We start from the raw sequence: 13,527 nt of genomic DNA, 5'->3' as shown, positions 1-13,527 counted from the left end.
ATACATCAAAGTCAACCATATTATAAAGTCTTTTATCCAAACTCCACACAACTGAGTTGGCAAATTAAATGATGCTCTCCATTCTCTCTATCAATTATGGACTGATGCCATTGGCATCTCAACATTCATAGTAATAGGCTTCTGCTCTCTGTTGCACATTTGTACTTTTACTCCCCTCCCCCAGTGTTATATATTTACTAAGAGTCAGTTGTGTCTGTTTCAAAATCTGTGTATGCCATTTTACTTATTGTGATTATGCATTTCAGTTAAATATTACATAAATGGATAAAATATGAATATGGAAAGAGAATTACTTATACTAAGATGCTAAGAAAACTAAGTGGAATGCTTTGGAAAGACGCAATAAGTTCCAATTGGTTTTAAAAAAGCAACTGAATTATGTAGTTGAAATTAGATGTGTGCGGAATGGCAATGGAAAAAAGACAGTCTCTTCAATAAATGGTGCTGGGAAAATTGGACAGCCACATGCAGAAGAATGAAACTCGACCATTCTCTAACACCATTCACAAAGATAAACTCAAAATGGATGAAAGACCTCAATGTGAGAAAGGAATCCATCAAAATCCTAGAGGAGAACATAGGCAGTAACCTCTTTGACATCGGCCACAGCAACTTCTTTCAAGATACATCTCCAAAAGCTAGTGAAACAAAAGCAAAAATGAACTTTTGGGCTTTATCAAGATAAAAAACTTCTGCACAGCAAAGGAAACAGTCAACAAAACAAAGAGGCAACCCACAGAATGGGAGAAGATATTTGCAAATGACACTACAGATAAAGGGCTGGTATCCAAGATCTATAAAGAACTTCTCAAACTCAACACCCAAAAAACAAATAATCAAGTCAAAAAGTGGTCAGAAGAGATGAACAGACACTTCTCTGAAGAAGACATACAAATGGCTAACAGACACATGAAAAAATGTTCATCATCATTAGCCATCAGGGAAATTCAAATCAAAACCACATTGAGATACCACCTTACACCAGTTAGAATGGCCAAAATGGACAGGGAAAGAAACAACAAATGTTGGAGAGGTTGTGGAGAAAGGGGAACCCTCTTCCAGTGCTGGTGGGAATGCAAGTTGGTACAGCCACTTTGGAAAACAGTGTGGAGGTTCCTCAAAAATTTAAAAATAGAGCTACCCTATGACCCAGCAATTGCACTCCTGGGTATTTACCCCAAAGACACAGATGTAGTGAAAAGAAGGGCCATATGCACCCCAATATTCATAGCAGCAATGTCTGCAATAGCCAAACTGTGGAAAGAGCCGAGATGCCCTTCAACAGATGAATGGATAAAGAAGATGTGGTCCATATATACAATGGAATATTACTCAGCCATCAGAAAAGATGAATACCCAATTTTTACATCAACATGGATGGGACTGGAGGAGATTATGCTAAGCGAAATAAGTCAAGCAGAGAAAGTCAATTATCATGTGGTTTCACTTATTTGTGGAACATAAGGAATAACATGGAGGACATTAGGAGAAGGGAGGGAAAAATGGGCGGGGGGAATTGGAGGGAGAGATGAACCATGAGAGACTATGGACCTGAGAAACAAACAGGGTTTTAGAGGGGAGGGGGGAGGGGGGATTGGTTAGCCCGGTGATGGGTATTAAGGAGGGCACGTACTGCATGGAGCACTGGGTGTTATATGAAAACAATGGATCGTGGATCACTACATCAAAAACTAATGATGTATTGTATGGTGACTAACATAACATAATAAAATTAAAAAAAAAAAAAGATGTGTGTGAAATAATTTTAAAAGACCAAGAAGCCATGATGAAAGATCTAGAAAATGTCTGTATCCAACTTGTTTCAAGAGCCTTCAAGGTTTGACCCTCACTTTAAATAAACTAAAATAATAGATGGTACATAATATTTATATAGGGGCAACATAACATTCCAATTAATAGAGGCAACCTGAATGAGAAAGCCTGGGTCTAAATCAAATTATTAACCAATAAATAGATTTTAGTCAGCTTGTCTTTAAATAGGATATTTAAGATATCTATGCATTATGTTTTCTGATTTCCTACTTTTTACTAACTTTTTGATTATCCAGGCAACTATGATCCTGGTAGTGTCGGACAAGAAGATCTCTACTATAGAAATTTTGTCCTTTCAGCCATAAGCCCATCTCTCTTTCAACTTTACAGTAACAGTCCTTTCCTACCTTCTTTTGGATGTGTTTCTGGATGTCTCTCTTCTCTTTTATTATCAGGCAGACAGGTCACTTCTAAGCTCCGGGGGACAGTTTTTTTCGAAGAGTATACAAATTTCTTCCCTTAAGACACTCTCTAATCCACCATTATTTTGTTTTACTTTTTTCATTTTCTCTCTATCAGCCTTTCTGTGTCATGTAAGCTTGTGATTGGGAAAGACTGCTAGCAATCTTTAGCAATCAAAAATCAGAAACATAGAGATATGAATGTTTCAGTGAACAACCATTGCAAAATCAAACAGACAACAAAGCAGGATGGTAAACACAGTGCTAGGAAAACGATGGGCCTACGTTCAAACATGAGTAATGCAACTGATCAGATTTGTGACCTTGGATGAGTCATTACAATTCATGAACCTATGTTTCTTCGTTTATAAATGGTCTTTGTCAGGCTGTGTAATAAACCTCCAAGGACCTTTCCAGAAAACAAACAAATGAACAAATAAACAAACAAACCTGCGGAAGGAGGTTTTTATCAACTATAAGTCACCATGATTTGTTCTATAGTAAAGTGATTTGTTCTATAGGAACTAAGTAACCTGATCACCACAGCCTGGATTTGAGGATGGGGTTTGAGTCAAGAACTAACTGGCAAATGTCCCACGTGGACAACTAGAAGGAAAATTCTACTAAACAGGGATACTTTTTCTTGGATGGTGACAAAGAGTCCAATTAGATCCTCTTTCTTGGGAATGACTATAAGGCAGGAGAAGAATGAGGAGCAACTGAGCCATAAGAACAGCAGAATTTAGCGTTGATTTGGGGTTACCAGATCAATGGTGATTAATAATTAATATTATTAATTAATATATATTGTTGATAGTACAATTATTTTATATTTATAAATTTTAAATAGTTGTCAGCTTATATATTTAAATTTATAATATTATATTACTAATAATATAGTTAATTATTATTATTCTAATTTCCACGTAAGATGTGGTTCTTTAATCATTAGCTTCGCTTCAGTCCCTCCTCATGGAGCCTCAAAATAAGTTCTCATTGCCTAGGGTTTCCCAAGGGTGTCTCTGTCCCTTGCTCTGAAATTGCCCTCCCCCAAAATTGGCATGAGAATGAGATTATGTAAATGGGGACCTTGAGGCAACATAGAAAGTTCTGGGAGAATTAAAGGTAATTTCCACCAGGTATCACGCACAGATTAGGACAACGGTGGTCAATAAGTGTAGCTATTATTAATATAACTCTTTTTAAGGTAATATTTATGACACCTGAGGGAAACTGAAAAGTGTTGGTGAACTTTAGTTTCTTTGGGGGGAAAAAGCAGTTTTTCAACTGAAAATGAAACACTTCTCTGTTGGAAGAAGGTTAAGTCACCTCCAGGCATCTTCAGAAGACTCTGCCAAAGGAGACAGGCACCCATTGAGATTTTCCCCTCCCCTGTCTGCCTTTACTAGTGTGGGCATAATCAGATCACCCCGATCCATACTAGAAAGGCATGGCTCAAGTTTCAGCTCAAGGCATATCCTCAGTAAACATGAAAATTAACCTGGCAGAGGAGCTGACTTCCCTAGGAGTCTCTATGAGAACCAGTTGCCTTCTTCTTGGCCCCAGCAGAGAGTGAGAAGGAAGGAGCCAGTAGGAGGATGCAGAGCAGCTCAGTGGGTGGGCAGGCTGGAAGCCGGGAGCTAAGAGCTCAGTCACTTTAGAAGAACATCTTTTGCTGAATTGAGAACAGCCTTTGTGGGTGCTGGTTCTGACTCCTTTGCTTGCTTGGCACAATTTGTCCCTGGTGATATGGATGCCAAACTTGAAGCTTGTTGTTATTATAGGAAATTGAGGGTCGGCTTTATTGCATTGCTAGTTTCCAAGAAATAAATCCTTTTTTGGCAGCTAAAGAATAGTGCTTCAACCAGAGTCTGGTTTAGGAATACTTGGAATCACTCTGCCTTATTAGTTTGTAACTCCACGCATGTATTCTAACTCATTGTCCACTCCTTCCATTCGGCATCATCCACTGCACAGACACACAGACTTAGTACACACACCCAGAACAAATTCACACACACACACACTCTCTCTCTCTCTCTCTGTCTCTCTCTGTGTCTCTCTCTCACACACACACTCTCTCTCTGTTTTTTTTTTTTCTCTCTCTCTCCTCAAAGATTATAGAGGTAAATTTCTGATTGATGCATAGATACCCAGGGACAGATGTGCCAAATTTGACACATCTTCTAGTCCCAACAAATATAACAGTTGTGATACCGGGCATGTTGCTTTTTCCTTGGAATCTAAAGGATTCTTCTAATAGCCAAACAAAGTCGTCACCTCTTCAGCATGTTTCCCTAGGATGGCATGAAAATCTAGGCAGCACAGAGTCCAGAGTCTGAGAACTTGACTCACCCTTGGCTACAGGCCAACTCTCGTCCTAATACTGATTTGTCAAAATGGGACCTGAGACCAAAATCACCCAATCAACTGGCCACAGATCTCCTCCACCTCCTTGACTTTTCTTGGGAGTCTGTATTTTCTTCAGGATGTGCAGACAGGAAGAATCCTTTTCCTTCTGATTCAAATTGGGCATAACAGCCGAGCAGATGGTGCTGGTGAGTTAACTAACAGCAGAACACAGAGTACAACTTGTTTTCAAAAACAAATGGCTCTTCTCGGAAGGTACAATCTAATAGGACTGACAGAAATCAAAGTCAAATTCAGGGAAATTGTTTTTTTAGCAGTCAGCAAGCAAGCTATTTCCCCAGAACTAGATTGCAAAGAATTTTGGGGCCCTATCCTCCTATTTCTCTTGGTACTAAAGCTGTGATGCCTCAGAAGAGGAAATAAATAGTAAATAACAATAATCAGTCCCAGCTTGTTTATATCACATGTCATTGTTTTCATAGTCCCCATGCCTGATCTCACAGAATCCTTTCAATCAAGGAGCCAAGAATCCATAGAATTTGTATTTGTTGTTCTGTTGAGAATAGCGAGGTTCCAAGATTTTCAGTGATTTGCCCAAGGTCAAAGAAATAGTAAGAACTATATACAAGATTCAGTCTTGTGGATTATTCAGTTATGCATGCAAGTATGCATATATGCTTCATTTATTATGCTTTGCGCTAAGAGACCTTACAATGAATAAAACCATCCGAATCCCTGCTTTCACTGGGTTCACAATTTAGCAAATAGAGACAGGCAACTGAACAGATAATGGCCACAAAGTACAAAAAAATGAGGACAGAGTACAGAGGTGAGACGAAAGCATTAGGATCCTGTAATCTAATTCGAAGGTGGAGAAGGGGCTGAGTGGGGGAAAGAAATGGGTTCTTGCAAATCGCAACGCCTAAGCTGAGATCAGGAAAAGCAGAGGGAATTATTGTGGCAGAAGTTGGAAGTTGAGGAGGAGAGCAGAGAAGGAGGAAAAGTATTCCATGCTGGGGAGAGCAGGTTTGTGAAGAGCAGGGAATAAGTCAGATTACGGCAGGTTGGAGGACCAGAAGGGAGCATGGGGTTGGTAGAGCTAATTATGGGATGAAGTGAGCTGTTGGAGATGTGACACAGGAGGTAAACAGAGGCCAGAAAGTGTGTATCTCATGAGTGTCCTCAGTAAATGACTTTGAATTGTGCCTTAAGCTCTAGTGGAAACCATCGAAGGTTTTCCTGGAGTGTAACAGGTTGGAGAATGGCTCATCGAGGGTGAAAACCAGAGGCTGCAAGTCCAGTTAGAACTTGCTGAAGTAGTCCAAGACTTGGATTTCAGTAATGGGAATTTGAGAGAACTGATGGATTCTTATGACATCTAGAAATGAAATCCAACGGAATTTGTGGAGTGATTGAATTTAGTGGATTGGAGTAAAAGATGGAATCAAGATGACTCAGGTATTGTGGGGTTGTGTGGATGTTGAGGTGGTTGCCTTACTATTTTCTTTACCCATTCAGTGTCTGTGGGCTATCCTGGCTTCTCTTTTTGATTACTATAGATTCCCACCCCAGGGTCTGATGGCCAGGGTCACCAGGACATCATTCCAGTCAACCTTAAATTATATGGGGATTAGATTTAAGAACAGAATACACAGAAGAAATGTACTTTCCCCTTGGAATATGCTTTTGGTATACATTGAGGAGATTCTGGTCACCTGTAAAAGCGTTAAGGTCCTTTTCCTTGCTGGTGCAATAACACCTCAGTCAACTACCAAATCCAGGGAACTGAAAGGCCACTCTGAATCCTTGACCTTGACTAAAAATAGATTTTTAAAATGTGGGGTGCCTGGGTGGCTCAGTCAGTTAAGTGTCCGACTCTTGATTTCTTCTCAGGTCATGATCTTAGGGTCGTGAGATTGAGCCCTATGTTGGGCTCTGTGCTCAGTGGGGAGTCTGCTTGAGATTCTGTCTCTCCCTTCCCCTCTGTCCTCCTTCCCTTCCCCCCCTCCACTCATGCGTGTGCACTCTCAAAATACATACATACATACATACATACATACAATGTCAGCACTAAGGAAGACTCCAAAACTTATCTGGTCTCATCCATTCACTCAAAGAGACAGACCTACACTGGTGAAGTGAATTTCTCAGCGTCACATGGAAAGTCAATGAAACAATTGTCACTAAAACTCAGTTTTGCAAATTCTTGACCACTGTTGTTTTTCAATTAACACCATAGGATATTTATTATGTCTACTACGCACTATGGTCAGTGTTCACTGTACATACTCTCTAAAAGGTAAGGATTTTCCCAATCATATTGCAAAAGAGAAAACAGGTTTAGAAATCTAACAAATCTGACAGCCCAATGCTGCCCTAGCCTCCAGTAGAACTCCTAACTCCAAATTCCCTGTTCTTTCCCCCGGATCATGCTGCCCCTCCCAGGCTTCATACTTAAGGAAAGGTCTCTAATGAAAATGGAAGCAGATTAGAGCCCTACTCAGGGCACAATGTCCCTCTGATGCCAAGGAGATACATTAACCCTTTCCTCTCAACCCTCCGACATGGAAACCTGACTACCTCTCAGATGTTGCTGGTGACCTGGGTATTTCTGACAAAATACCAAACCTTCTCACCGAGACCTTATTGTCCCACCTAAGCTCCAGAGAGTGAAGGGATGACACAGCACAAATCTAAATTACCTGATATTTTTTTAATGATTATTATGAGAACCAGTTGTCATTTATTTTAATCTCTTCAGTTTATAGCCTTGCCTTTTGCGTCTTTATTGGAGAAAGCCTTTTTCTTAAGAGGAAATGTTACTTCAGCAGGTTTCTCTCTCTCTCCTTTTTTTTTTTTTTTTTAAATCCATATAGTCCAGCCTACCACAGTTTCCAATTTGAGAGCAGATTGGCTATGCCTGTGAACATCTGAGCGGCGCTGTGTGGCAGGCTGGCCACATGAGGCCCCGAGAGGCTTACAGCCATTTTTGGCACCACTTAATCCTGTGACGTATTAGGGCTTCCGCTCAGTGGCCATTACATTAGGAAAAAATTTACAGCTCATGATCAACAGCTGTTCCTCTAAATAAAACAATGTCGTTTATTCTTTTCCTTTTAGCATGCCAGAGTCCCATGCTGTGTGAGACCGAGACTTGCACTTGGCATTCTATGGAAACTACTTAATCTTTGAAAACACATGGGAAATTCAGTCATGTGTTCACTTGTTCATTTACGTGTTTGTTCATCTGTTCCTCATCCCACTTATCCTTGCATTCATTCACTCCCTCGTTTGCTTGCTTTTCACTTATTCTTTTTAAAAATTGTATAAACTTTGCCATTTTAACATTTTTCAAGGGTACCATTTGGTGGCACTAATTTCATTCACACTGGTGAGTCACCACGGTCAGTAACTCTGAAATGTTTTCATCACCCCAAGCAGAAACTCCTGAACCATCATCTTTGCTTATTCTTTATGATCTTACTTTAGGGATATTTATTAGGGACCTAATTTGGCCAAAGTTCGATGTGATGCGGGGGGATGTAAACCTTAACTTTTTATGAATTGAGGTGAAGGAACTAAAACTCTGAGGGGAACAGAGTTCTGGGAGCCTGGAGCCTTCACCACCTTCAGACCCACTGTCCTCTGACAGTGCCTTGGGCTTCAGGTAGGACATTCCAGAGCAGGCAGGACAGGGCACAAACTCACCAGTCTGGTTTGGTCTTCTGATTTGGTTTTAGCACCTCACTTGGGTGCTCCCAGCACTGTGTTTTTCACTTTGCAATTCGGTCAAGTAGAGAAAGGGGCAATTATCAATAACTGATGGATAACCAAAGCGTCACCTTTATCAACAGCAAGAAAACCAACAATGAAACCACCAGCTCTACCAGGATACTGCCCTCAATCTTATAAATCCCCAGCACCTGGGCTACTTTTAACATCTCTGTTTCTCAGTAAAACATCTTTGCAATCACCTTCTTGAATGTAAACTGAAAATATGACTCAGAAGCTAGGCTATCAAGGACCCCATGATGTCCTTGTGGTGTGTCCCACAGAATCATGGCAAAAAAAATGAGAAAAAAAATGGGCTACCTGAGAGTGGCTTTATGAAGGATGCAGTTATTCTAAGTGAAGTAGAGGAAATTCTTTTGGAGTCACAGGGAAATCATTACTCAAGACAGAGAGAAGATAGTATATCAAAGATGAAAACACTGGTTTTAGAGGCAAACAAATGACTGATTCACATCCTAGTACATTCCTAGATGTGGCTAATCACATGACTTCTCTGAGCTTCAATTTTTCTGTCTGTAAAAATCAGAGTGGTGGCCATTGATGATCTGTTGTAAATGGATATGATAGTGAATGCAGAGCAAAATAATAGTGGCTCATATTTTTTTGAATAATTTCCATGTGCTATGTATTATTCTAAGCCCTGCACCTGTGTTGATTTATTTATCATGGCAACACCACGAGGTGGATATCAATATCATCCCCATTTTTTCAGATGAGGAAAAGTACTACAGAGAGTCGAATTGCCAAAGACCATTCAGCTAGGAAGTGACAGAGCTGAATTCTGCCTCTAAAGTCTTAGTCATAAACATTACTACATCCCAAGAAGATTCAGCGAGTACGAAAGAGGTTAATGATATTCAAATAGAAAGTTAAAATTCATGAACTTAGATTTCCTCCTACTTTTCACTCCTATAACCTCCCTGTAATCTTGTTTCTTCTTTAGGTTCCTGCAAAGGTGTCTATTTCTCTTCCCTGGTTCCAAATCTAACCTCCCCAAAGTGAATTTAGGAAGGGCAGAGGCATTCAAATCACTCCACTTTTCAGATTTCTTCCGTGGTTCCCCTTCACACTCAGACTGTCCAGACACCTGACCATGCCACGCAAGGCTTTTAAGATCGGACACTAACGATTCCTTCAAACTCCGCTTTAAAACTAGTTCACCATCCGGCCACAGGACATACGTAAGGCCCCTTCACATCTCCATCATACTCGTCCTTCTATTTGAAATAACTTCTCCCCTCTTACCTGATTCAACAAACCACTCATTCTTCAAAAGACAGATTGAGAGGGGCGCCTGGGTGGCTCAATTGGTTGGGCGACCGACTCTTGGTTTCTGCTCAGGTCATGATCTCAGGGTCATGAGATAGAGCCCCATAACAGGCCAGTGCTCAGCGGGGAGTCTGCTTGGGATTCTCTCCCTCTCCCTCTGCTCCCCCTGCTTGCTGCTCTCTCTCTCTAAAATAAGTAAATAAATCTTAAAAAAAAAGAGAGATTGAGCATCTTTTCTCCTTTGTCATCCTCTATGACTCCTCCTAAATCACATGTATACAAGCATACCTCGTTTTATTATGCTTCACTTTTTTGTGCTGCGCAGATGTTGAGTTTGTTTTTTTTTTTTTTTACGAATTGGAGGTTTGTGGCAACTCTGTGATGAGCAAGTCTACTGGTGCCATTTTTCCAACAGCATTTGCTCATTTTGTGTCCTGGTATCATATATTGGTAATTCTCTCAATATGTCAAACTTTTTCATCACTATTTGTTATGGAGATCTGTGATCAGTGATAACAAAGCACTCAAAGCTCAGATGGTGGTTAGACTTTTTTAACCTTTATAAAGTATTTTTAAATTAAGGTATGTACATTGTTTTTTTTTAGACATAATGCTATTGCATACTTAATAGACTAGTATAATGTAAATATAACTTTATACGCACTGAGTAACCAAAAAATTAATTTGACTTGCTTTATTGGGATACTTGCTTTATTGAGGTGGTCTGGAACCAACCTCACAACGTCTCTGAGGTTTGCCTATATATGTGCCTTGCCTTCCAAAAATGTATTTTATACATTTATCTAAAATGACACTTACCATACTCAGTTGCAAGTATCTGTTTATAAATCTGATTTCCTGGAGGCACCTGGGTGACTCAGTTGTTAAGCGTCTGCCTTCGGCTCAGGTCATGATCCCAGGGTCCTGGGATCGAGCCCTCCATCGGGCTCCCTGCTCAGCAGGAAGCCTGCTTCTCCCTCTCCCACTCCCCCTGCTTGTGTTCCCTCTCTCACTGTCTCTCTCTTCATCAAATAAATAAATAAATAAAATCTTTAAAAAAAAATTACAAATCTGATTTCCCTTCTAACCTATAAGCACTTCATAATAAAGACTAGTGTTGTAGTTGTCTTTGTACCTTTTGGTTGGAAGCACTTACAAAGTGACTCAAATTCCCTTAAAAAAAAAAACAAACAAAAAAACCCCAAACACATATTTAACTGGAAAGTCCAGATATATAAATGGCTTCAGGTAGCGCTGGTTATAAATTTCCTTACAGTGTAATCAAAATTAGATTCCAGATTTTTTCTCTCCAGTTCCCACCTCCACTTGCCCTCTATCACATGTATTTTTCTGATGGCTCTTTCTTCATACATATAAAATAAATTCCAATAACTTCTAGGCTCACATCCAGGATTCTCAGGAAAAAATATCACCTCTTATGATCGATTTTAATTGGGTTGTGCTTTCAATCTATGAGGCCAGAAGAAGGAAGTATATACTAATTGGCCTAAACTTAAGTTACGTGGTCCAATTTTCAGAAAAATGTGGATTCCCTCCAGAACCATTGAGATAGGAGAGGGATTACAGTGATCCCAAGAAGGGTAAATTTGTGTTGAGCAGTATGTACACGCATGTGCACATGCACACACAGCATATTATTTTCTTAATTCCACTGTCAGTCATGCTCAGTAAATGACAATGGATAGAGGAATGTATGTGTGTCTGTGTGTATGTTTATGTATAGAGAATAGAGAGCAAAGTAGAAACCAATATGCCATTTTTTTTTTCCCTAGTAAGAAGATACTACATCAGTCAGATTATGTTCTGTTATCCTTTTTTACTCATGGTTTGGCACTAAATGAGTAGTTCTAGATATGCTAATTAAATATGCCATTTTTCTTCATGCTGAAGAATACTTGAAGACTGCTTTCCTTCTTCAGATGCAATTTATTATACTATATGATTCTCCCCATGAGTCATTGGAACTTGAGGTTATTATAATTTCATAAAAAATGAATAATTCAATGTTAACTTTTGGGGAAGGCTTTTATCTTTGGTTTCCATTTCTTTCCATCACCCCGTCTCACATGTACCACATTTCATATTTCAAAACTTCTTTCTTAACTAACATCTATTAGATGCCTTTAATAGTAGTCTGTACCTATATCATCTGTTGTCTAATCATCCCAATTCTTTGTTTGTTGTTTTTTCTTATTTAAAAAATTTTTTTAAGTAGGCTCCACGCCCAACATGGGGCTTGAACTCACGACCCTGAGATCAAGAGTCACATACTCTACTGGCTGAGCCAGCCAAGTGTCCCTAACCATCCCAGTTCTTTGAAATAGACAATCCAATTAACTCATTCATTTAGCCTACACATATTTTTAGGGAGTACTATACACTGCTAGGCACCAGAGGAGCAACAACAAACATGATATATTTCTTTGCCTTCAAGAAACTTACAATCTAATGAGGGCGACAAACAAGAAAACAGGTAATGTCACTAGAGCGGCTTCCATTACTATGAGACCACATAGACAGCCAAGTATTCCAGTATACAGGGGTCATGGAAGACCTGTGGAAGAATTGAAACCTAATTTGATACTTTTCCTTATTTTACAAATTAGGAAGATGTATTTTTGAGAGGGTATAAGACATGTTCAAGGCTACACAGCTACAGAGTGATAGAACCAAGAGACAAACTGCTTTTGCAACATCCCAACTATCCCTTGTATATTAAATATCAACCTTTGAATCTCAAGTTACTGTCTAAATAAAAATTACTTGAGAAAAAAAGTAACAATGAGCAAGGGTGGATATACCATACACAACAAAGATTCACCCACCAGCCCCAACATGGGCACTCCTTTAAGAATGAGTGAGATTTCACATGGTGAAGTAGACAGAGAATGTCACAAACAAAGGCAAAAGGCTGGCAGGGTAAGATATAGTCAGGGAACTCTGAGTCAACCTTTCCCTTAAGAAGTTTAATAAATATGAGGGTGGAAAATAGGTCTATGTTCAAAAGGCCAAACTTTGAAAGACTTCAAAGACTGCTAAGATGGCCACATGGAGCTTGGCAGGTTCTGAGGCATCATGAAGGTTTTCAAGGAGGTGAGTGGCACAATCTGCTTTGTATTCTAAGAAAAGAGCAAGCGGCAAGAGACGTAAAGATCAAGATCTGGACTGGTAGATAGAGAGCTGCTAGATTGTGTATAGAGAGATTATATACATACATATATAAATATATCTGGTTTCTCATTTTTTCTTCTATGATACTAAAAGTAATAATAACAACAACCTGATTAAGCATAAAGAAATGTTAAAATCTTAGAAGGTTTTAAGTAATCATCACTAATGATCATGTAGGCATAGATTTTTGATCCTGAAGTGGTTCTTAACTGTTTTATCTTTCCCTCCATATCCAAAAGTGTGATCATGTAAATACCTGGTAATAAGCAAAGTGATTTTAGTAATCACATATACACATTCCAATTTAATGATTGTGGATACAGTATATCTTAACATCTAATAGAAAAATATGACTGAAGCATTAACCAGTGATTGTACAGATATTAGCTTTGAAGAGCAAGCTAGCCACTGCCATGATAATCAGACACAGAGAGACTGCAGAATTGGTGCCTGAGTGACACACAAGTTTGGCAAAATTATGAATATGATGCTTAAATGTCTGAAATTTGGGAAGCAATGGTCCAGTCTAGCCTACCTAAATTTTACTTATGTGTCTTGCCTCATGATGCAGTGAGCAGCGAAGCTAGAATTGGAGAAAGAGGAGGCTTCCAGCTTCAAAGCTAATGTTCTTGAACCATCCTGTGCCCTT

At 39.4% G+C, this 13,527-nt stretch overlaps 1 long non-coding RNA gene across 1 annotated transcript in view; it reads left to right on the top strand.

Moving 5' to 3' along the window:
* Positions 1–5,675: 5,675 nt before the first annotated feature.
* The window catches only part of LOC118014786, a 12,643-nt gene continuing 4,791 nt past the window's right edge, over positions 5,676–13,527 (top strand). The window contains exon 1 of the long non-coding RNA XR_004680378.1: positions 5,676–6,083. This is a non-coding gene — a long non-coding RNA (uncharacterized LOC118014786). The remainder of the gene's footprint in view (positions 6,084–13,527) is intronic.

The sequence above is a fragment of the Mirounga leonina genome, unplaced genomic scaffold (genome assembly GCF_011800145.1).
Source record: "Mirounga leonina isolate KUSES-001 unplaced genomic scaffold, KU_Mleo_1.0 Mir_165, whole genome shotgun sequence".
Classification (NCBI taxonomy): Eukaryota; Metazoa; Chordata; class Mammalia; order Carnivora; family Phocidae; genus Mirounga; species Mirounga leonina.
The sequence above is the reverse complement of the archived record's forward strand: the minus strand, read 5'-3'. Positions and strand labels throughout refer to the sequence as shown.